The sequence below is a fragment of the Lissotriton helveticus genome, chromosome 6, assembly GCF_964261635.1.
Source record: "Lissotriton helveticus chromosome 6, aLisHel1.1, whole genome shotgun sequence".
Taxonomy (NCBI): domain Eukaryota; kingdom Metazoa; phylum Chordata; class Amphibia; order Caudata; family Salamandridae; genus Lissotriton; species Lissotriton helveticus.
Genome location: NC_136067.1, coordinates 800129145 through 800153704, shown reverse-complemented (window position 1 = coordinate 800153704; position 24560 = coordinate 800129145).

The window sequence follows — 24560 nt, the reverse complement described above, 5'->3', positions numbered from 1 at the left end:
GTGCTACGTTAGCGAACTCGTACGCTTACCGAGTCGCAAAGCACAGGTTTCTGGAAGCAAACCGGGAGGCCCTGCAAAGCGCGTAACATACACACAGCAGGTCATGTGACTTGGTAATAACACTTTTCATTGGTTCATTTCACTTTCGGTTTCCTAATGATGTAAGACTAGGTCATATGATCTAAAATGAACACTTTTCATTGGTTGAGAACTATTTTTTTTCCCAAATGGTGAAAATCCCTCCTTCTTTCCTCACTCTGACTTTCATCATTGTGAGAGAAAGACCCTTTGTTACCAGTGAGCAATGGCTTCTTTACTAGCTTCAGCTGGTGCTTCCCCACCACCTCCACCACATCCAAGGAAGAGTGGACCACCTGCTAAAGTTATAATTCAGCAAGAAGAGGAAGAAGAGGAACAGGACGACCTAGATAATCTCCCTATTATGGCCAGAAGATCTGTTGTACCGGAAGTAACGGGACCAGAGGGCAGGGAGATGGTGCCAAATATACAAATGAGATTTCGTGAAGTAAAACAAGTCTGCGTACATTGCAGTGGATTCATTTGCTACGCAGAAAGTAGCATCACTCTGATCAACAGAGCTATTGACAATCATGCTCATGTTTGTCCGAAACTCCCCAAACAATAAATTCTTTTTTTTTGTTTTCTTGCTCCTGTTGAGCCCTTTACAATGAATCGTTTTCGTTGCCCCCTCCGAAAAAAAACCAAAAAAAATATAAAACTGTTCAGAAAAATTCAAAAAAAGTAAAAAAATGTTCAGAAAAATAATAAAAAAAATATAAAACAACAAAAACAATTTAAAAAAAAGTTCTTTTCAGAACTACCTCCCCGTTATTAAAAAATTGGTACAATATTTGCAACTGTGCCAACCTCTATTTCTCTTAGTTCGCTTCCCAGTTCGCTCCCCGGTACGCGAACCGGAAGCGAACCCAAAAATTTTTTTTTAAAAAAAGAACAGTAAGTATAAGGGAAGGAAACAGACACTTATGTTAAAAGAAAGACAGCTATAAGGGAGTAAACTAGAGATACTATTACCCGTAATCCACTGCTGATGATGTCACATATTACATCATTCATGACATGCTCAGTGACATCATCAGCAGAGGATTGCGGGTAACAGTATCCCTAGTTTATTCCCTATAGCTGTGTTTCTTTTAACATAACTGTCTGTTTCCTTCCCTTATACTTACTGTTCTTTTTAAAAAAAAATTTTTAGATCAGTCAGAAACAGTGAAAGTAATGAAATATAAAAGACTACGTAGAATATGAGCACTGTATGCAACAACTTTGACACTTACAGAAGCCTCACCTTCTCCATGCCTCCTACACAGTTCTACATGTACATCATAAATGCAAACAGAACAGAATTAATTATACATGTTAAATGGTTTATTTTTGCTGTTCTCAGAATGTATCAAATTTCACTAAAACAGTGACTTGAAGGTATTCATCATATAACAGCGGGGAAAAAAAAACACAATCAAAATGATTGTGTTTAAAAAACCCATACAACATTAGAAATCAGAATTCAGAACTCCTTAAAGTTAACTTACTTTCCATGACGGCCAAGGATGTCCTATGAACAGCTTACACTCTGTTGTGCTGTTATTACTTTCAACCCGCCACTTTCTGAAAGAAAACCTCCATCGTTTTCAAAAACATGTTACATACAATAAATGACTTCTTGCTCTCTACCACAAGATTCCACAAGGCCAAATCTTGTCAGAGCCATGTATAACTCTTGGATTTCTTGTTAGCCAATCCCGTCTTTTCGCATTTCCACAACTTTCAGAATTAAAATGTTGAAGATCATTTACACAATCCTGGACTAGTAATATCTTCCCCTTCTTGCTCAATCATGTTCTACATTTCCTATCACACTGATACTGCTTACTATGAAGCAGACTTACACTACCTTTATGACTAGTACAATTATTTAATTCTCTACATCACTTTTAATCACAAAGCAATGTAAAACAGTAGACAGCATTGCAGACTTACATTCCCTCTACTCCATGTTTTGATTCGCTGCTTCAATTAGCTTATAAAAAGAAATAGTTTTTCTGAACTCATTCAAAGTGCACATATTTCTCAATAACGTCCAGTGTTATGGTAAAAAGTTATGTCTCTGTACTACACTTATCTTCAAGGCCAAATAGTGTAGGAGCCATGAGAACTTCTTGAAATTCCTCAGAGCACATCCCGAGATTCTTTCCCTAAAATTTTGGTTTTAAAAACACCAGGTAAGAGTTTTTAAGGTCATATGGCAATTTTTTTTTGAAAATTAAAACAGAATCATTGCAGAATGACCAGCCATTTCTACACTTTAAATAAGCTGTATAATGTCCTGATGTTATTGAAGAACCATCATGATATATAATTGCTACAGTTACAAAAGTCCTTCCTGATATTGACAACTGTGAAGCCACAACATTTTTAATTAAAGTTGTCAATTTTGTTCCATCAGGCCTACATCGTTGGAACATTAAAATGACATACTGGCCATATGTTCGTATAAATAATGTGGACATCATTTCAGATTTACATTGCCTACACTCCATATGGTGATCAGCTGCTTTTACTAGCTTATTAAAAGAGACTGATTTACTGTCTGGCAAAGTTAAATATATAAATCTTTCTGAGTCTACACTAGTACTACTTGATACCCTACAGTTCTCGCAGTCATGCTGCCATTGATAAGAAAGCCCAAACAGATGATCTACATCTACACCTTCAGCATACAATACATCAAGCATATACATTAAAAACTCCTGACAATCTTGCTGACTATTTTGAGAGAATTGTGTTTGGCCTGAACATCTGTCTAACAGATTTCGAATTTCAGACACACTTTCTATGTTTGTTCTATCAGTGCTACATTTCTCTAACACAGAATTTAACAAACTGCAAAATCTTTGATCAGAATTGACCACAATCTCTTCTTTTACATTTTGTAGAGAAAACAAAACATTAATCACTACATTAGCATAGCAGTTGACACCAGAACTGTTTTCAAATTGAAAACCAACAACATCTTCAACAGAATCCTTTTTGTTTCTGCTTATAATTTCAGGTTCATCGACTTTTCGTCTTTTTGCTACAACCTCCCCAGTATTGGTCACATTTCTTCGTTTCCGGCCTACCACACGTTTCTCAAACAAAGGATACTGAGGCAAATGTGGCGCATACTCTCTTCTCAACCTATTGTATTCCTTAACACAATCTAGATCCGCACAAATGTTTGTGACATCACACTCAATCAAGTACAATCCCGATAAAGTCCTAACTCGTGACAATGCCACATATGCCATACCCTCCTTGAACACAGAACTGCCAATATTCACCAATGCACAGTCTACACTTAAACCTTGCGATTTATGGATTGTCACCGCATATGCCAAGCAAACAGGAAACTGCTTACGATGAACATATAAGTCTTTTACAAGCAAAAATCTAGCAGAACAACGAGCAATTAGCTGTACTTCCACAATGCCATCAAATTTAATTTTTAAAAATTCAATTCCATCTCTATTTCTGTATTTCACAAAATCAACAACATTACCCATTGATCCATTTACCAGACCTCTTTCAACATGTAAATTCCTTCTTAAAATTATACGGCAGTTCAAGCACACATTCAGAGTCTTTTCAAAACCCGCAGTTTTAGATATACTCTTCTCTAATGAATCCAATTTTGTTTTCAGATTCTCAGACAAAATAATTGTTGATCCCATATGCTCTACTCTGTCAATAGCTTCCAATTTCACAATCTCTTGCTTTTCTAAATGCAACATTTTGTTGTTGAATTTGGCACATTCTGCAAGAGTTGGCATCAAACATATTCCAGATTTTTTCTCAGTAACTTTCTGAAAAATATTCTCAGGCACAACATCTTCGTCTGGATATAAATTTGTCAGTAATCGTGCATGTAAAGCTTCTTTCCCATGCTCGGTCACTTTTCCAATTCTAACATCTTGTAGAATAGTCTTGTAAACTTCATCCTTTGCCTGACGCATATTTTCATGCAGTTCAGCATAATTGAAGTTTAACCATATATTGACGTTGCCAATACTCCCTAAGCACTTCCTGGTATCTTCATGCGTGAGCATTTTGAACACAGGTTGCCCTTTCACTGGTGTCAGCTGCAGAAGATCTCCGAAAACAATGATGTGTTTGCCACCAAATAACACATCATACTCTGTTTTGAGAACTTCTTGCATTCTCAAATGCACAAAGGCAAGCATGACATTGGAAACCATGCTTACTTCGTCAATGATAAGAAGTTTCATTTTCCTCAAGACTCTTGAAACTTCAAAACAAGCATCTCCAGATAGCTTGTGATATTCTAATTTGTTGTCATGCTCCACTGGCAGCATCAGTAAACGATGTAAAGTAATCCCTTTAATGTTATGTGCTGCCAGTCCAGTTGGAGCGGTGACAACACAAGACAGCGATGACTCTGTCCTTTCCTGCAAATAACATGAAATTGCTTTAATAAGGAAACTTTTTCCAGTTCCCGCTTCTCCACTCACGTACAGTCGGACAGGCTTCAACGACGTACATGAGCACTCTTTCTTGTCATGACTTAATCCATGATCAATTTGCATGGTAAGTTCGTCATATATTTTCCTCTGCTCAACGTTGAGTTGTCTTTCCAACTCTTCTAAGTTAACCGCATCCTCCTGAGCATGTGCCATGGCTCTTTCCACTTCATTCATAGCAGTGGCAGCTTCATTTTCGATAAGAGGTCCTCCTAGTGGATCCTGACTCAATGAAGCAGAACTCTGACTGTCCTGAGAACTGTCTCTGGCAATCTCGGCTGCAATCGTTGCTTCCTGCTCAATTTCCACATTCAACATTTCTACATATTTGGGAAAAGGAGGACATTCTATGGTCTCCTTGGCAGCATTGAATGAGTCTTCGTAACAAAGGAAATCTCCAAGCAGTTCCTCTTCTGCACGCCAAGGCTTAAAAAGTTGCAAAAGTGCTAAATAGAAAAACTCCTTTTTTTCAGGAGATTCGCCACTCAATTTTCGATGGTTTATCAAGTGGCATTTTCTTTGCTTGACCAGACATCCCTCACTTCCTATTACAGCATACACTCCTTTCTCAGTATCTTCTTTGATGTTCCTCTTGAATATGTAATTTTGCAGAACCTCATACAGACAAACATTCTCGAGGTGACTGCTTCGATTTGGATAATATGTATCCAACATGTTGCTCTTCAAAATGTCGGTACTGTTTGGCTCCTTTTCCGCCAAATACTCAATTTCCCGCACAGGTTTCAGAACTCGATTACGCGTTGCAGCAAGACCAACACTCGCCCAAACGATACTCCTGGACTTGGCATAGAGACTTGCTGAAGACAACCGGTCAGAATATTCGTAAGCTCCGATTTCTCGATGCGACAACATCTTCCGACTGAAACTGTACAACTTCTTGCTGCTTGCTGAGGCTCTTTTCATGGGAAATGTCCTCCCACATATCCTTCAATTCTGTCTTCTCTTTTTTGGTGATGTAAGATGTCACATACCGAGCCACAGCCATACAGTTATCAGCCACAAACTGTATATCCATGTTAGCATTCCACATGGACAAAATCACCGGGTTGTAGTCGTTAATGTACTTAGACTCTTCGTTCCTCTTCAAATTGTATGTGTTTTTAGGTGATTTCTTCATCACATTATGTTGCAGCGAAGACATCAAACTGTTCACTCTTCCTTTAGAAATCACCGATCGTGGAAAGCCGAAACGACATTTGGTGTAGAACTTGTCTTTGTTCCGGAATTTACGACGACAGTACTTTCCACATCGATGGCTTTGGAAACGTAGAACTTTTTCTCTTAGGCTTTTTTTCTCCTTTGCGTTTGGAACAGCACACGTAGAATACTGTTCTATGAAACTCATCACTGAGTCGTCTGCATCCGTTCCAAATTTAGGTGCATCCTTGATCCACAGCAACATATGTATATGAGGAGCACCTCTTGCTTGGTACTCCTTCCTCCAGAAGAAATCCAACACCTCTCCAAGAGGTGGATTCTTCTTATTCATGATGAAAGACATCATACCTTCAAATCTATGATTGAAGTACCTACATACATTGACTGGATCCAAAGAGCACAGTTCTCCGGGTGTCTTGAATTCGATGTTTTCTACGTTAGCATTTGCCTCTCGTAGAAATTCAAGTAAGTCTTCCCAGCCATACTCAGCACAGCTCAAAGTGAGGAACCATGTGGGAGTTCCTAAGTTCCTTAGCATACATTTTAAATCACCATGACGACGGTACCAGTACTCATTAGTACCACGCTGACACGCCATGAGATTAATCAGGTGAGAATCCAAAATACTGTCTTGGACATTGACTTTATCCATAAAGTCACTTGCCGAGATGTTTTGCATGTGTATACCACTTTTCAAGATGTGGTTCACTGCATATGACAGTCCAGACAGATCGCTTTCAAACAGGAGATGAAACAAATAAGGAATGCATTGTCGAAACCTAGGATCTCCTGCATACAATCGCAAAGTCCGGTATTCAGAAGCAGGAATTTGATGAGGTCGCTCATCATATCTTCCTCCCTGACCTGTTGGAAAAAGCTGTGGGAAACACCGAGCTTCCAAACTTTCCTCCCAAACACTAATGGGACTCCCTTTCGCTTGTTTCATTTGAAACAACTCAATAGCATTCCCCAGGACTTCCTTGGAATGCAAAGGATGAACACTATAATGTTCATATATTTCTTCACTAGTACAGGGTTCTACTTTCTCAATTTGACCAGCACACAAATCGTTATCCTCTTCCTCACTTACTTCCTCTTCTGCAACATATACATTTTTATAGTACTTATTATATTTTTTCAAATACAATGTTGCCCTTTTGACTTTCCTAACATCTACTAAATCTTGCCATATTTTCTTATTCTTTGTCGGAACCCCATTAACTAAGATAACAAGAGGTTCCTCTTCCACTTTTTCTACTCCAATTGTGTTAATGTTTTTCTTCAAATCTAGAGGCAAATAAACAACTCTTCCCTTTAATCCTCTCTGTAAATCTGATGGAGGCAATTTCCCTGTCTTTGGCTCCATTCTTACAATAGCCTGAAAGGGATGGATACTTTGAATCAAAATAGATTCATAAGTATTTAAATCCTTCAATTCAGAAGGAATCTCAACCAATTCCAGATTATTATGAACTGCTCTAGCAGGCATCTGGTTTTGATTTAATTTGTTACAACAATAAGTACACACACGTTGATCCAATCCCAAATCAAAACAATTTTCTACCATCAAGTATGTTGTAAAATCCTTCCATTCACTATTATTTTCCCTTTCACTTTTTCCATATAAATCCACTAACTTAGTCTGATTCTTATAATAAGTGCGTCGACAACACACACAAGTGAAATTTGGCCTCTCACTTGATTTCACCTCAAACGTCGCAATTTCCCTCTGGAAATTATCTGTACTGGAAACCTGTACACTATCTTCCACATTACTCTCTTCTTCTTGGTCAATTTCAACATTCTCCTCTTTACTTCCAAAGTAACAAAACTCAATTTCTTCACATATATTCTTCACATCTATTTCAGAACCATGCAAAAGAGCAGCGCATAATTGTTTAAGCATAATTGCTGGACTCTTAGCATAATACAACATTCTAACTAATTTCCTCACTTTATTATGATGCACTGCTAGCATCCTGAAATGATGAAAAACACTCTGGCATACTCTCCTGGAAAGACAAGCCAGTGAATGACCATGCAAACCTATCACTTCTCTCACTCTGCAAGGATCTAATTCTTGCAACAACTTCATTTTCTGCTTCAAACTGTTCTTACTAAATGACCGTATAAAATCACAAAGCAAATTGATGGAATCCTGTCGTACACTGCAAATACTACTACACTTCCAGGTGTACACAGGACCCTTAGGACGTCTCCCTAAAACCTCATTACCTAACACCTCTTCTATCTCTGTTCTCACAAGTTTTTCTTGTTCAACTGGACAACCATCTTTCACTTCATAAGCTCGACCACTGGTGTCAACTGCATGCACCAAATCATTATCCTGGAAATAACTCTCCTCATTAAAAAATGCCTCAGAGCTTGAACTATGCATCCATTCTCCAGAAAAGCTTCACAAAAATTACTACGATTAACTATTCTCTTCCATCTACTATTTCTTTTGAAATCATAAATTACCTTGTTTAGCTTCCTAATTCTATTGATTGTCAAAATAAATAACTTACGTTTAATTTCAAATGCCTGATCAATAACTTTCTCAACTATTTTTTTTCTCTTATAAAAAACCACTTTCTGCTGACCTTTCTTAATATTTTTTAACAAATTCCCAATTATCCTGTTGCGGAACATTCGTTTACGAATATCCCTAAACTCTTGTTTCCTTCTACTTTCATGCATAGAGTTATCTCTTACTCTAGCAGTAACATTTCTCTTTGGCCTTTCCTTACCATTTGAATTCTTTCTCCTTCTCTGGACTGAAACATTTTCTGTAGTAATATTTTTTTTACTACACATATTTCTTATGACTGTTTTTCGACTCTTACCCGGTGCTTTCTTGGTGACTTGACAAATCTTTTTGTTAGAGGACTGCTGCATTATTCCATGGTCCTGCTGTCTTTGACGTTTTGCAGCCTTTCTTACTCTTTCTTTGCTAGGCATCCTAAAATCTTGAAATAATCTGCAGTTGAATCTGTGGTAAAATATAATAAAAAATGTTATTAACCACTATTACCCAACAGTAAATTAATAACAGTCATCAAAAACTTAACACACTACTTAAGTATATAATATACTGAAGCCTATCTCCAATTTTTCACTGAACAAGACTCATCTCTTCTTAACCTTGGATAAACCTCTCCTACTCTGTGTCCCCTGCACATAATTAAATGTAAAGGGGCAGATTTATATTAACTAGCACATCCCCAGGGATGCACCAGTTAACGTGCACCACTGCTCTGCCACCCACGGTGTGCCGCATTTACAATCAGATAGGACAAAGCTACATCAAAACCCTGCGCCTGCTTGAAGCAGGCATAGATCTTGACGCAGGTAGGCTGAAAGCTAAAGCAACAACTAAGTATCGAGTGCAGAAGTTACAAAAAAGGAAAAATGGCGTTTAAACCAGTAATGAGCCCATGCTAACGTAACACAGAGTAAAAATATCCAGGATCTACATCAGTTTGGGGTTCACGAACCTGGCAGGTACAAGGCACTGAGGCTTTCCACCGTGCATGTCTCATCCCAAATCATATGTTGTTTGTGAATGAAACAATTTCCCAGACCAAATGCTTTGGATTGGCTACTTCTAAAAAATTAAACACCCTTACTATCCCGGAGTTAGAGGAATATGATGGTTGGAGTAATTTTACTCGTTGTCCATTAAAGATTTACAGGCCCTACTCCGTAATTCTTCCTTTAACATTTCCAGTATAAATCCAAAAGGTTGACTGCTTTGGCAACGTGCCTTATCCACGGTTTAATAACGCTGCCTTTTGCTTTATATAAGTTTTCAAATTGTATGAAATATATACCAATAGGTCGTTATTAACCTTTAGGTAGTGGTTTTCTTCATGAGGTCTGGTCGCTTCCATACACATACAGATTTTCAAAGATGATCAAGAACTTTATCTGAATGGAGAGGAATGCACTGAGACGCCAGATCATTCACTAATGTGTAGGCACATACAGTTACACGGTTCATGCAACAAACACCGACCAAATATGGCTTGCGTGTTGCAAGGCACACCAGTTCCTGCTATCATCCCCACGTTCAAGTTCTTGGAAAATGGTAGTTATTTGATGCTCAATAATGAAGATTGTTCTGGGTTAATTAAAAGTATTCATTTTATCGTAACAGTAAATGAACGGGTTATTTGCTGCAGAAATGTTCTATTTCCTCCCACACATGAACATAGGGAGTTTTCAATCTGGCCACAAATACCAACCTTGGGAGCACATTTCAACGGCATGGCAAGAATAAGAGCTCTTTTGTCTCAGAGAGAGGTGGCCTTGAGTTCGGCCCGTGAAACTTTCGTGCTTCACATAGCGAACACCCGTACAGAGGTGCAGACCCTTTTAAATACAGATTCGACTTTGCATTTCAGCAAGATTACCCATTCATTTCCATGCAGCAGGAGGCCCATAGGAATGAAGGTGCAATTTGCGATTAGCAATTACCTCATCGCAAATTACGAATTTTTCGACGGTGCAGGGGTGTCTCAAGAACACCCTGCTGCACCCCTGAAAAAGAAATTTGGGGTCATATGGCGCACATAAATTTTGAAAACATTCCTTTACCTCAAAAACGATTTTCAACTCATAATTTGAAAACACTGCACATGGGGAAATGACTTAAAATGTCCTTAAGACACATAAAAGCATTTTTTGATTGCCTTTGCAGCATATTTCAGTCACCTTTAACATGCCTATGTAACGGAAACTTTCAAAATCTAAATTTGCCATGCACAGGTGGGAGCATATTTACAAGCAATTTGCTCCACAGACAAACTTCTTACATTGAAATGGGAAAAATAACATCAGAGACTCTCAATTACCTTATAAAGAAGCAGACACCATTATGTCCTTCTCATCAATATTAAAACCATTGCTTTTTCTCAAAAACGATTTACAAGTCATAATTTGAAAACACTCCACAACTCCTATGCACATAAAAGCCCTGTCAGTACTAATACTTCACATTTTCTCCAATTACAATTTCTCAAAGAAACAAAATCTATTTGTGAAACACTTGAGACAAAGCAACATTTGAAAAACACAACTTTCTTCATAATTTTCTCCTTAAAGCACACTATTTTCTATCTAAATTAAAGAAATTTTTTCTCACCTTAGCAAATACTTTGAGTTTCAAAACAGTCTCAGAAACACACCAATTTGTCTTCAGCAGAGCAAAAGGTATGCACTCCAGAGTCTGCAGCTATCAAAAGCACAGAAATGCTGTAATTCCTCACACAGATCTCTCATGTCACCCAATCAAAACTCTTCCCTCACTTTTTTTCAAAGCAAAACCCTTCCCCCCTCTGCCCCCTCTCTGCTTTTTCTGCATAGCAACCACCTCTTGCAAGACCTCTCACACAACAATGTTGCAATTGAACTCTGAACTCTCAGTGCACCTGCATATCCAGAGCATTCTTTCATTTAATGATTTTTTCTTCGCCACTCAAAATACATCTTTCAACGAACTCATCCATGCACACTAACTTTCTGTTTTCAGCAATCAAAATCCACCAATCACTCTTACTGCTTCATTAACACAGAAACTCCTCAGTTTTTTTCATTTTACACTCTCATTTTTTCAACTGCCATTTCATTGCCACACTTCATCTGACTGCAGGAGAACCTTCTCTCGCCATGTTTTCTGTCTGGATTGTTGGACATAGCTACATCTATTGGGCTCAAAGGTACGCTGAAAACAGGAATTTACCTAACCTCAATTTACAAGATGTGGAAATTAAGTGGTTTGGCCACAGAGGATTAAAATGTCACCAATTGATACCATTGGTGAAAACCTTTATGCATTTGCCAAAACCTGACCTGTTAATTGTGCACTGTGGAGGTAATGATTTGGGCACTTTGACTGGGGTAGGTCTGGAAATGCTTTTAAAGGACACCTTTGAGCAATTGATGGCACTTTTTCCTCAGACTGCCTTGGTATATTCAAATATATGCCAAAGACAGAAATGGAGGTGGTCGAACCAATTTTGTCCACAAATTGAGAAATCGAGGAAGCATGTAAACAAATCTGTTTCAGCTTACATGAGAGACCATGGAATGGGCTCCCTGTACAACAATAACTTGCGTTACTACATGCAAGATATCTACAGAGCAGATGGAGTTCACTTCTCAGATGAGGGCAACAGAGTTTTCACTCTGAATTTAAGACTGTGCATTGGTACCTACTTATAAGTACCTAAATGTACCATAAACCCAAAAGCTCTTCTCAGAGCTACCCTACATCTGATCACTCACAATTATTATTTTACTCTAACTTTTTTCACTAATTTTCAAGAAAGTACGCTCCCCAGACCGCTTCCCGGTTCGCGAACCGGGCGCACTCCACGCAAAAAAACTAAAAACTAAAAAAACGGTATATTTTTTTTTTGCCCTGCGAGACCCTTTCAAAGCCTCCACATCAAACCTAGGGGGTCAGGGAGGATCTACTATGCCCCCTTATGGTCATTTGCCCCTTCGCTTTGGCCTCCTCTTGTCTCTCGATCCTACCGAGAGACAAGATGGCGGCCGCTACGGACTGTTTGGAATGTTGACAGACGCCGGAGAACCAATCAGCTTCGCAAACCTCCGTAACGCGAAAAGTACGCGAAGCGGAGCGCTGTTACAGATATATATCTTTTTTTGAACGTTAATTTCTCAAAATCCACTAGAGCACATATATTGAGACCTAGCAAAGGCACATCGGGCTACCAGTCCCTACAATTTTGCCAAGTTTCGTGCAAATCCATTCAGCCGTTCGATTATTATTATTATTTTTTTTTTTGCCCCGCGGGGCCCTTTTAAAACCTCCACATCAAACGTAGGGGGTCACCGAGGATCTACTATTCCCCCTTATGGTCATTTGCCCCTTCGCTTTGGCCTCCTCTTGTCTCTCGATCCTACCGAGAGACAAGATGGCGGCCGCTACGGACTGTTTGGAATGTTGACAGACGCCGGAGAACCAATCAGCTTCGCTTCACAAAGCTCCGTTGCGCGAAAAGTACGCGTCCTGGGCCGCTGCCAGGTCCGCTGTTACAGATATATATCTTTTTTTAAACGTTAATTTCTCAAAATCCACTGGAGCACATATATTGAGACCTACAAAAGGCACATCGGGCTACCAGTCCCTACAATTTTGCCAAGTTTCGTGCAAATCCATTCAGCCGTTCGGGCTAAAAGTGAGGCCAACCGCCCTATGGAAATTAACATGGGAAAAACGCGTTTTGGGACCCCCCTTTTTTCTCGGCCCCCCCTTGACGAACCCCCCCAAAATTTTCAGGGGCTGCTCAGAAACAAAATGTGCCATTTTCCTGAAAATTTCAGCCAATTCCGTCCACAAACGCCAAAGTTATTAGACATAGAATTTTCAAAAATCCCATAGAGAAAAAATCCTAACTATATATACCTACTGGCGACCGCCAGTAGGTAATATATGTATATATATATATTGCATTAGTAATCATATGTAAAATTTAGAATGTCACTAGAAATGACTAATAAATGTGTTTCTTTTGAAATAATTTGCACCAGGCAACCATTCCTTAAAGTGTATTATAATGAGGATCCCAGCCTTTCTCTTGGCTCCTGCTCACAGCTTCATAAGTAAAACATTTTTATGCAACTGCTTAGATTTAGTGATCTGTTTAGAAATTTGCTGACTCTAACCTCACGTTCATTCAGCTCCTCATCCCATGTTAGATCATTCACTAGAAAACAATGAGCCGATTAAAACTGTGTAGAGACTTGATGGCCCGACTTCCGAATAATATTGATAGTTGCCTTTGTCTACACAACAAGCCCATAGCGCATCATTTTAGTTAAAGTGAGAGGGTTCTCAAGGGAACTTTCCCTCATTTAACAAATGCCGTAGCAAAACTGTATCCAATGTGACCATGTGAGTGCATACTGTGGGAATCAGGAGAAGGAGCATCATACGACCGAGAACATCACCGAATGGACGGATCTTATTGGATATTACGTGAAGACGCCTTCAAAACTGTTACAATAGTATGCATCTATATCAATGAGTGTTCTTAGCCTGTTATTAAGCAATCCTTTCAATCCTCCTCTCATTCCTATTTCCATCCCATCCTATACCTAATTCTGACAGTCCTGCGGCTGGATGATTTCCTACTGCACAGATTGTACCAATTTATACGGATGGTATTGCAGCTGTAGGTAACTCGGCTGAGTTTCTAGAACTACTCTGATGAGAAGTGCATCTGTTTTGATTTTTTCCCAAAAAGTCTTCATGGGCTCTATTTAGGTTAGGTCCTTATTTAGCTTATTGGTTTTTTGATGGAACACTGTGTGTTTTTCTAATGCTTATTTGCAATCAAAAACTTTCATATTCCTGTAAATTTACTAACTGAATCAAGATAATTAGAGATGCTAACCTTTTAAATGATTAAAGATTTTTGAATCTTTTTAAATCTCTTATCATTGACTATCTGCCTAAAATTTTTAAATGCCGATGATATTTGGAAGTTTTGGAATAGCTCTAAATCGCCTACGATAGAAAAGGTTCATTGACCTTTCCAGAGTCACAATAATTCTGCATGGCGAGATTGTAAGTGGGTTTATAGAAATCAAACCATCTTGGTGAGTCCTTAGGCTCCTGCAACCTTGCCAACCTGAACCTGATTGAAATACACACTTTCTGGCTCTTTACACATACACGTCTGGGGGAGTTCAGCATCCTACATTAAGGCCCCTGACAGCACAACTCGGTATTAATGGCAATAAACCTTCCAAATGGCAGCAATCGGAAACCAAAGGCCTATGTCGCTGGGTCAAGTACTGCACGATAATAGCCTCAAATAATTTGCTGATTTATTGTCCCAATTCCATTTGCCTCTTAAACAATTATGGAGATACATTCAACTACTGCACTCTCTTCAATACTAACTGGATCTACAACTGTGGCCTCCATATAACTCCTCAATTCATGACTATTTGCTGAGGTGGGGCTACTACAAGAAGCGTATTACTGGCCTCTATGATCTGCTAATTATGAAGCTTTTCTCCACCCAGACGGAATGATCAGTGTGCCTCCTGTGGCAAGAACTGTTGCAGGTTATATATCCTAATGAACACTGGTTGCACCTTTTGCACATACATGATAAAGGCCTCCGTGAAGCACTAATTAAATTCAGCTTTATTAAAATCTTGCACAATTAGTAGTACACAGCAGGTTTTGTTGTGCACAGATGTCTGCTATGAATGATTGTTGGTGATTCTGCCCCCCCTGTGGAGACATCTAACACATACTATGGTTTTGCCCACTTATCTAAGAATACTGGATGGAAATCTGGGAAACAATCAAGGACAGGAGCGGCTTGGCCCTCATCACCTCGCAGACACCCACTAATGAAACAAGTAATATACTCAGTTAAAATAACCTCAGGAAAAGATGTATTGACTCTACATTCGCAACATTGAAACTCTGCTTCCTTAGACATGGAGACAGTCTACCCCACCCAAGTGCCCAAAGTGGATGGATGCTATGGTCATCATGGCTGCTAATAAACATGTGACCTATAGATTAAGGGCCTCATTTTCAAGTCCATTGCACTGCAGTTGGGTCAAATTTGTTGATGCCCTGGCGATGCAATAGGCTTGTCCATATATACAAGGCCACGTAAAGTCACCCTATATGACTTTTCATGGCCTTGTAAATATGGGCCCATTTTATGCAATATTCTACGTAAAAGGGTGTTCCCACACAAAACCGATGTAACCTGACACATTCCCAGATTTACAACATTTTGTAAAGCTGGGAATACGTCAGAATCCTACGCCTCCCCAGGGGAGGAGTAGAAGTGGCGCAATGAGGAGAGTACTTTTATTTCTCATTTGTTCCTCTTTCTATGTGTGCTGCTTTCCCAGCACGCATAGAAAGAGGGAAATGCAGTCAATGATTGTTTTTGTGCAAGATGGTGTCTTTTCCTGACCAAAAACAATCATCCTCACAACGCAGGCACCCTTGTAACACGGCAGACAATCGTGCACCAACACAGGGGAAAGGGGATAGCACACGGATGCATCGTATTGTTGTTAATATGACGCATCCCTGTTTTTCTTTTAAAATTTTGCAGCTCCATGCTGAATATTAGCTTGCGCTGCCACACTGTGTAATTTTGTAGGAAATGAGGCTCTGACCAGGTCCAATTGTTCAAGAAAATATGAGGCTCATTTAACACTATCATAATCGTCATGCTGGTGGACATTAGTCCCTCGAAGGTGCGACCAGGCCAACATCTGCTAAAGAACGGTGATGGATTAAACCCAGATCTTTTGACTGGGTTTGAGTGTTTGATTGATTCAGATGCTCTGTCCATCACCCCCCCCTTTTGTACCCTTTTTGGCCGCCATAAGTGTTGCAGGGTATGCTCAGACGTGAGTCCCTTGCTCACTTTGCCACTGGATTCAAGCAAGCCGGGCTGAAGACGGCTGGAATGCCAGAAACCGGTCCTCGGAAGCTTGTGTCCGGTCCAGGGAAGACATGGCTTGGCAGTTCGGGCTGGACTGTTCCCATGAGGCACAGGGTCAGACTGATTTGCATATAGCCATGTCTGAACTGGGGTGGCAGAGTGGGCTAAAGAACAGTGATGGATTAAACCCAGATCTTTTGACTGGGTGTGAGTGTTTGATTGATTCAGATGCTCCGTCCATCACCACCCCCTTTTGTACCGCTTTTGGCCGCCATAAGTGTGGCAGGGTATGCTCAGACGTAAGTCCCTTGCTCACTTTGCCACTGGATTCAAGCAAGCCGGGCTGAAGACGGCTGGAATGCCAGAAACCGGTCCTCGGAAGCTTGTTTCCGGTCCAGGGAAGACATGGCTTGGCAGTTCGGGCTGGACTGTTCCCATGAGGCACAGGGTCAGACTGATTTGCATATAGCCATGTCTGAACTGGGGTGGCAGAGTGGGCTAAAGAAGGGTGATGGATTAAACCCAGATCTTTTGACTGGGTGTGAGTGTTTGATTGATTCAGATGCTTTGTCCATCACCACCCCCTTTTGTAACATCTGCTTCTCGGCATCCGGGTAAGACCCATCCAGTAAAACTGCACCGCTGTTGCTATTTTTCAATTTAATCCTATATTGGTAGTTAGCTTATGCCCCTGCTGGCCGCCCTCCATTGGTTCACTTCGTTGTTATGATTGTTAGAGTTACTTTGTCTCTCTTCAGTCCTTGGCTAATAGTGTTGATGTGAACTCTCTTGAACATTATCTGATATGTTCTCTTTTGTTTGTTCATTTGAAATCAATGTGCCAGAGAATTGTTTAAGTATCTGGGGGCAGAGTTATCAAAATGTCACACAACTGAGCAATGCACCTTGCTGTGCTGTATTGTGTGACAAGGAGAGGGCAGGAATGTGCCATATTTAAAATGAGATGAAACATTTCTGTGTTCTCCTTGTGCTGGCGCACTATCTGCTGCCTAGCTCCAATGCAAGCAATGTTGCACCATGGTACAAGGGTGTCTGCTTTGAAGGCAAGGTTGCTTTTGAAAAGGAAAGGAAAGCAAGGAGAAATAAACATATTTCTCCTCATTTCACCTCCCTTGGGAAGAAATAGCATTTTGACCCATTCCCAAGTCTACCTCTAATGGTAAATCTGGGAATACGGCAAAATCCATGCATGGAAAACCCACTATCCTCCCATGGAATGCCTCCCGGGGGCAGAATAAAGCAAGGCAGTGACTTGCGCTGCCTTACATTACTCCGATTATAGCAGACCATGCAAGGTGGCCTTGCATGTTTTGATCAATCTCATTCTAGATTTTGAGTCATCCTGTGTCCCCTTGTGTGGTGCAAGGATGACACAAAACCTTGATAAATTTGGCCCTTATTGTTTGGATACAATCAAACTGTTAGAACCGGCCCTCAGTAGCACGTGTGGGGGTGCTATCTGTTAGCATTGTGAACATTGAGGAAAGGCCCCATACATGTGGTTTTTTCCACCCCGCCATCTCTGAAGGAGAGGTTGCTGTACAGTGGCACAGCTGTGCCGCAGCTCCCCTGCTCCAAGGAAGTGACTTGACGAGAGGGGCCTGTAGCGGCAATGGCGTCCGATCCAGTCTCAGACCGAGAGAGAAGGAGCTCCACTGATAATGTGCTGGGGGCAGGGCCCAGCAAGGAAGGCAGCGCCCTTCCTTCACTACTGCTGCTATTAGAATGGTTACCCAGGAATGCGGGGAATGTTCTACGCGAGACCAGCACTGCAAGGAAGGCCTGTCCCCTCCCAAGCATAGAGGGGGAGTCAGGCCCAAGGGTGACGGCCCCCTTGTCCAGGAGGTGCACTGGGTATCTGGAAAGGTCCTGATGAAGGTGGTTTGACTACTCTTCATACACCGCCAAAAAGCGCCTCGACCCTATGTTCAGACCCATTTTTTTTTACAAAAGACTCAATGTGGACGTGGAGATTTTTTTGTCATTTATAATCTCCCCCTTGTTCAGATGAAATTTGTATGGAGTTTGTGTGAGTTTGAGTGTGTTTGAATGGTTCTTGTGAAATTAATGTATTTATATGATCTTTCCAGTGGTCTCTTTGTTAAGTAAATTTATATATGTGAATATGTGTCATATGTTTCTGATGTTATAACAGGATTGATTTAGCTCTTTGTGATGTATACACTCTCAGAAAAAGTTGTAAAAATGAAAAAAGAAGGAAAAAAATGAAATTTTATAAAGAATATAGAGAAATGAAATAATAAAATAAATGAGAATCAAAGTTCAATTGTTAAGTGTCGCTGATGTAATTTAACTTAATATTGAGCCCAGTAGTGATTGAGTCCTCAGTGTAATAGATAGATAAGCCTCAAGGGAGCATTCCTAGTTTTTCTTGGGTTTTTCCCCTCTTCTCCCTGGCCTGAAAGGACAATTTTCTAGAGGGGGTCCCCAATTCTGCAGGGGCACTGGTGGCTTTACAATTCCCTAAAGGCTACCATTGCCGGCAGTTGTTCGCCGCCCTTGCGAGCAACCACATCTTGTTGTCCCCCTTGTATTCTCCTAACTTGATCTGCACAATATGTACAGTGATGGTGGTTTTTAGAATGTGAGTAATTATATTTCTATGATGTGTGCAGCCTACAAGTAATTACTTTAGTGCACTACTTGTGTTGCTATGACATTTGCCCGTTTGGCAACGTGATTTTATGATCTATGTGACGTCATGGCAAGTGCCTAGTGGCAGTGTGATTTATGTGATGTGATTGTGGTCTAATATGTTTTATGAGCAATACAAAGGATATTTTTATATCACCTTGTGTGAAGTCCCTTTTTGTGGTGTGCCTAGTGTGTCACTTATATGTTTGTGTGTTGCACAAACGCTTTACACATTGCATCTGGGATATGCCTGACTTCTCTGCCAAGCTGCCAAGGGGGTGAGCAGGGGTTATCTTATGTGTGTAACTCCCTTACGTTGACTAAAGTTGTAGGTTCTTCCTGGCTTAGGTGCACTCCCTAGCCAACCCGAAACTTAATTTTTAACATATACTAAAATATATATAATGAAAAACGACTGTTTCTTATCATACATCTATATGTGTTGACTGTTAATAAACATATTCAAGTACAAAATCAATAGTCATAAGAATGATCCAGTTCATCTATCCTCCTTGTGAATTAGTACCACGCTTTTAAAACCATGTCCCAAACTCCTCTCATGAAATTTAGTGAAATCACATCTGATGGGGATGCCAAACTGTTGCTTTTGGCAGATGTTTCATGTGGAAGTATTTTCCACTAATACATGGATATGACCAGAGTTTCAATCAATTTCTCCCAGAGACCACTGTCCATCTTCAACAGATAATAAATTACAAATTGAGAGCTCTGCTAAGTATAAATAGTAAACGTAATTTCATTCAAAGATGCAAGAGAGTGAGGACAGGAACTTCGAAAGTTCAAAATTCACACTTTAAATTGGTGGTCGTCCTGTTTCCATGTATTACGAATTTAATCAGAGGGAGAAAGTAAGGCACAGAGTGTAATGATCTACCCATGATCACACAATTTGGGCAAGTGTAAGAAACTATCAGAATAATCTAGGAAATCTGTTCCTGTCATGTAGCTAGGTCAGGCCCTGGAAAAAACACTGCCATTTTTACATAAACATGTTGCTTAAGTTGGCTTCTATTTGAGACACATTTGCTCATGTGACAGTGCAAGATTAGTTTTGCTGAAACCACATTGCTTACAATTCCACTTCGTAATTACACTCTCATGACACCTTGAACATTCAGTACAAGGCCTGAACACACATTGTGCAAATGTTGCTGTATGAGGTGACAGGGATATCACAGAGACAATAAACAAATGTCAGCCCAGCTGAAGCCTCGACCCAGAAGCATGGATAAGGGTATTATAAATACACACCAATTTCCGTGCTCAAATAAGAGGAGCACTCTGCTATCATTGCAAGGTCGCCTCTGTGTCGGAGTCTAAGCACAGTTGTTTCCTGTTTAGTCTCAGAGAGGAAGGATGTCCAAATTGTGACCAAGACTGGGCCTACATACCTTGCCTTCAGGTAATGGGGATTTAGATAATCCAGTATGGGATTTTTGGCAGAACACACACTCTAGGCAACTAGGATAGGAAGCACATTATAGGAATTCACTATACCCAGTACTTATATGCCAGTCCATACACACTGTTTTAGCATGATGGTGGAATCCTTCATTCTTTTCACTGGCCTTATACTGCTAATCACTTTCATCTGCTTCTGTCTGTTAATCATTGCAGTGCTCATATTTTATACAAGAATTACAGTGGTTCACCAAATATTTAAAATGCCCCTTTGAGTGTTTCTTGTGTATCTCACTGAGTGAGCATGAGTGACTGAGCGAAAAGGTTCTAGATATGTTACCACAATTCCCTGAGGAGTCAGGGCTGTCATGTTCAGAGGTTGCTACGCCATTTGTTACCTTTCCAGGTTGTAGAGGTTCTTATGGTGCTAGCAGGTCTATAGGCCAACAAATCCTCGGGGGGTGCATGGAATCAGTCTGGCAACATCCCAATATTTATGTTGTGCAACAAACATACAGTTCCGACTGGAAAGTGGAAACCATACGACATTCACACTCAATGCAGTTTTGGCACTACACCTTTCCTCCCACATTATAAATAATATTCAGTGAAAAATATCCTGCTTTTCCAGGAATAGTTGTTAATATTTTCTGATTAGAACATTTTCTGATAAAATACACTCCGTAGCTATAGCCTACTGACAGTATTTGCACACTTAGGGCCAGACATAAGGCTTTCATCCAGTGCAAAGTCACAAAACCGGCGCAAACTCTTAATAAACAATTTACTATCCAGGGCAGATCTTTCACTGTAAAGTAGCACGAGGAATGTGCAACCTTGCACTGCGTCGCACCAAGGATGTGCCTCATTGGTGGTACATGGGCATTCTGATGCAACTATCTATCGTTTTTGACCCAAATGGCAGACATGGCTTTGCACCAAAAACGTACATGTCCTTAAGGCAGGCAAAATGTTTGTGAAAATTATTATTTTCTGAAAACTTTTCTAATTTTGTACAAGTGCTGTAATGGAATCCTCCGGCAAAAAACTTATGCTAGACATCATACATGGTGCAAGGCAGCCTGAAGTGTGCCAGCGCAACAGTTGAGACCAATAGCTGTATATTGTAGTAGATATGTCGACATGGTGCTGTCCTGCTCTCTTGTTTTCATGCAACATATCTCAATAACTTTGGTTGCTGTACAGCATAAGTTCTTTCTAAATTTGCCCTTCATTGTCTGCTATTATTTCCTAATCTCCACTTTTCTTCTATTTCTCCTTTTCCAGTGTTGCATCTGTTCTTCAAGCTGCTTTGACTCATTTTCTTCTCACATACATTTTCCCTCTTCTCCCCAAACTGAATTCTTTCTTTTCACCCTTTCATTTGCTGCCCCAGTAGTTCATCTTTCCCCATAAATCAGGCACCATTGCTTATTTCCACTTAAAAATGTGCCATGTGGAATATTCAATGCAACCCTACAAGTATAGTAAGCATTTTATAATTGAAAAATAACAACCTAGGCAACTAATATTTAAAATACCTTAATGGTAAGAAATGATGAATAGTTGGCTACAGCTAACTAAAAGACATGGTTTTTTATTTAGTAATTAAAACAGTTGACAATTCATTTACATAAAACAAAATTAGAGTTAAAAATTCACAATGTACGTTATCATAAACACCATAACACAGAAGTTAACAAACAGTATAAAAGGATTCTTTATCTATATCTTTATCTATAGTAGATAAGTGGCAGAAAAATGAGTCTTTATGTAAATGAATTGTCAACTGTTTTAATTACTAAATAAAAAACCATGTCTTTTAGTTAGCTGTAGCCAACTATTCATCATTTCTTACCATTAAGGTATTTTAAATATTAGTTGCCTAGGTTGTTATTTTTCAATTGTACTGTTTTCCCTGACCTAGGAATTATAAGATTCATATACTCAGGGGGTCCTTGCTAAATAAACACATATAGTAAGCATTTTATACCAATCACAGGTGAAATAGTAAACTAGGTTAATGCGGGCCAGGAGATTTTTTTTCTTAAATTGTATAGTTTATATAGGTTGTAGTTTAATACTCATTAACATGGCCTAGTAGTACATACTTAAGAGCTCTGACAGGCAACAGCAGTCCCAAGAGGTGGAATGGTGGTACACAGGGCTAAATGTCATGCACTAAATAAAACCCTGAAAATCGTCCATGCTGCAAATTCTTCAAAACCCTCAAGAGATTGAGACGCACATAAATGGACGCCAGTCCCACTGAGCCACTCTATGATCTCCATTACAAATGCCTTGTAATTTGCAAGCTTTGCAAAGAGAGCAATTTGCACAGGGGCCACAATTACAGGAAATGCAGAGTTTAACAGGCAGGTGATTACTGGGCATGATAACGTCAGTACCCCCCAGAGTCTACCCCAGGTAGATATCAGCAGGTTAATCTTTTTCACACTTACTTGTAGAAAATGGCCGGTAAATACTAAAACATGCAGCTTTTGGTGCATCTTATTTGTTCAGTACTTAACTCAGAATTGTTGACATTAATCTTACTCCCAATAAATGCTGATTGTTGCTATGCCCTAACCTTGAGGGTTGATTCCAATGGAAGAGGTACACTCTTTCGACTCTCATCATCTCTTCAGTGACCACATACATAGGAATATGAGGGACAGTGGGAGCTATGGAGGAAAGAGGAATGGGATAAAAGAGAAAACAGAAACAGCAGACTCTGCCACTCCGGCGGGTCACTTCTGTTGAAGGATATCTGCAGGAAATAGTGATAACTATAAGAGAAAGATGACTTGCCAGAGTATGTTCAATGCTTACTCTAATGGCGAATGGACATAACTTAGCAATACATCTGTGTAACCAGCTTTATGTACTTTAATGTGTAGCTAATTTTCTGATAAGTAAACCCATAAAGAATGAGTACCTCAAATATATGTTTACTAACCCCTCTCCCTATGATCCGAATATATTTCTCGCGATTTATCACTATGCACTTTCCATGGAAGATGAGTTGTAGTTTCTACTTGGCAAGTGTAAATAAAATGGGAACCAACAATGTTAATGTTCTGTTGTTTCCTAACTTGGCAATTTGTATCTTCGTACACGAACTATAATACCTGGCACCTGGTATTTATACATGAGCAACATACTCCAGCCTTCCTATTTTGTCACAGGATAAGACTGAGCGGACCACCATATTCTTAGAAAAAGTTTGTATAAATGTTCAGATATCATTTCAAAGTTTCCTTTCAACAGCATAACTTTATGTATACTTCTGTGTATTCCCAATGTCCTGCAATTAAACTCAAAGAGGAAACATTGAATCTTGGCAATGAAATACGAGAGCTCTGTAGAAAGGTCTTGGACCCAACAACACTGTTTTAAGACTGCTGAGCAAAAATGCTGTAGGCCACAAGGGGAACTTATACCCAGATTTCCAAGATGACTGCCAATTCCCTGGAATTCGCAATATTCCTGTCCTGCTTGGAATTGTAGTTTAGTTGCAGAATGCTGCCACGTTGCAAATTCCCACGTTTATTCACCCCGTCTAAACAGAGCTGACAATCTGAGAAAAATGCCAGCCTTTTCCTCCCTTCCTTTCCACTTATCCAGAAACACACAGAAAGCTAAGTCTCCAGCCCCACTTCCTGACACCAATCCCCCTGTAAAGGCAACAATCAAGCAACTCTCACAGTAACTGCAGTAATCCAAAAAGTGTTTTGCAAAATAAAGCAGTGGCATAGCTAGAGCTTTTGCTGCCCAGAGCGGTTCCTGAGTTTGCCGCCCAGTGACAGCCTGTGCATATAAGAGAGAGGGGAGAAGTCGATAAATGACGACGAGGGAAAATAACATTTAAAAAAAGAAAACCACTTACCTTGCGCTTTCTCACCCACCGACCCCCAAAAAGTGCCTCCCGGGGTGGACTGCCCCTGCCCAAGCTACGCCACTAATATAAACAAAACAAAATCAAAACATGAATACAACACAGTGCAGTGCAGAGAAGAGGGCCCTAGGCAGGAAAGGCATATATTGTTTACAATCAATAAGGCCCTCATTATGAGTGGCCCAGTAATTGTTGTGGGGTGTTTTGCATCTGATGAAGTCTGACTCCGCTTATCAGCTATGATAAATATTAGCCAATTACCTTTTTGGGAATAACATGCAGATTGTGATATTTACCGTTCCCAAATACACGTTTTAGAACATTTAGGCCAATTTTCCCGAAAATTATTGGCAGGTTTCACCT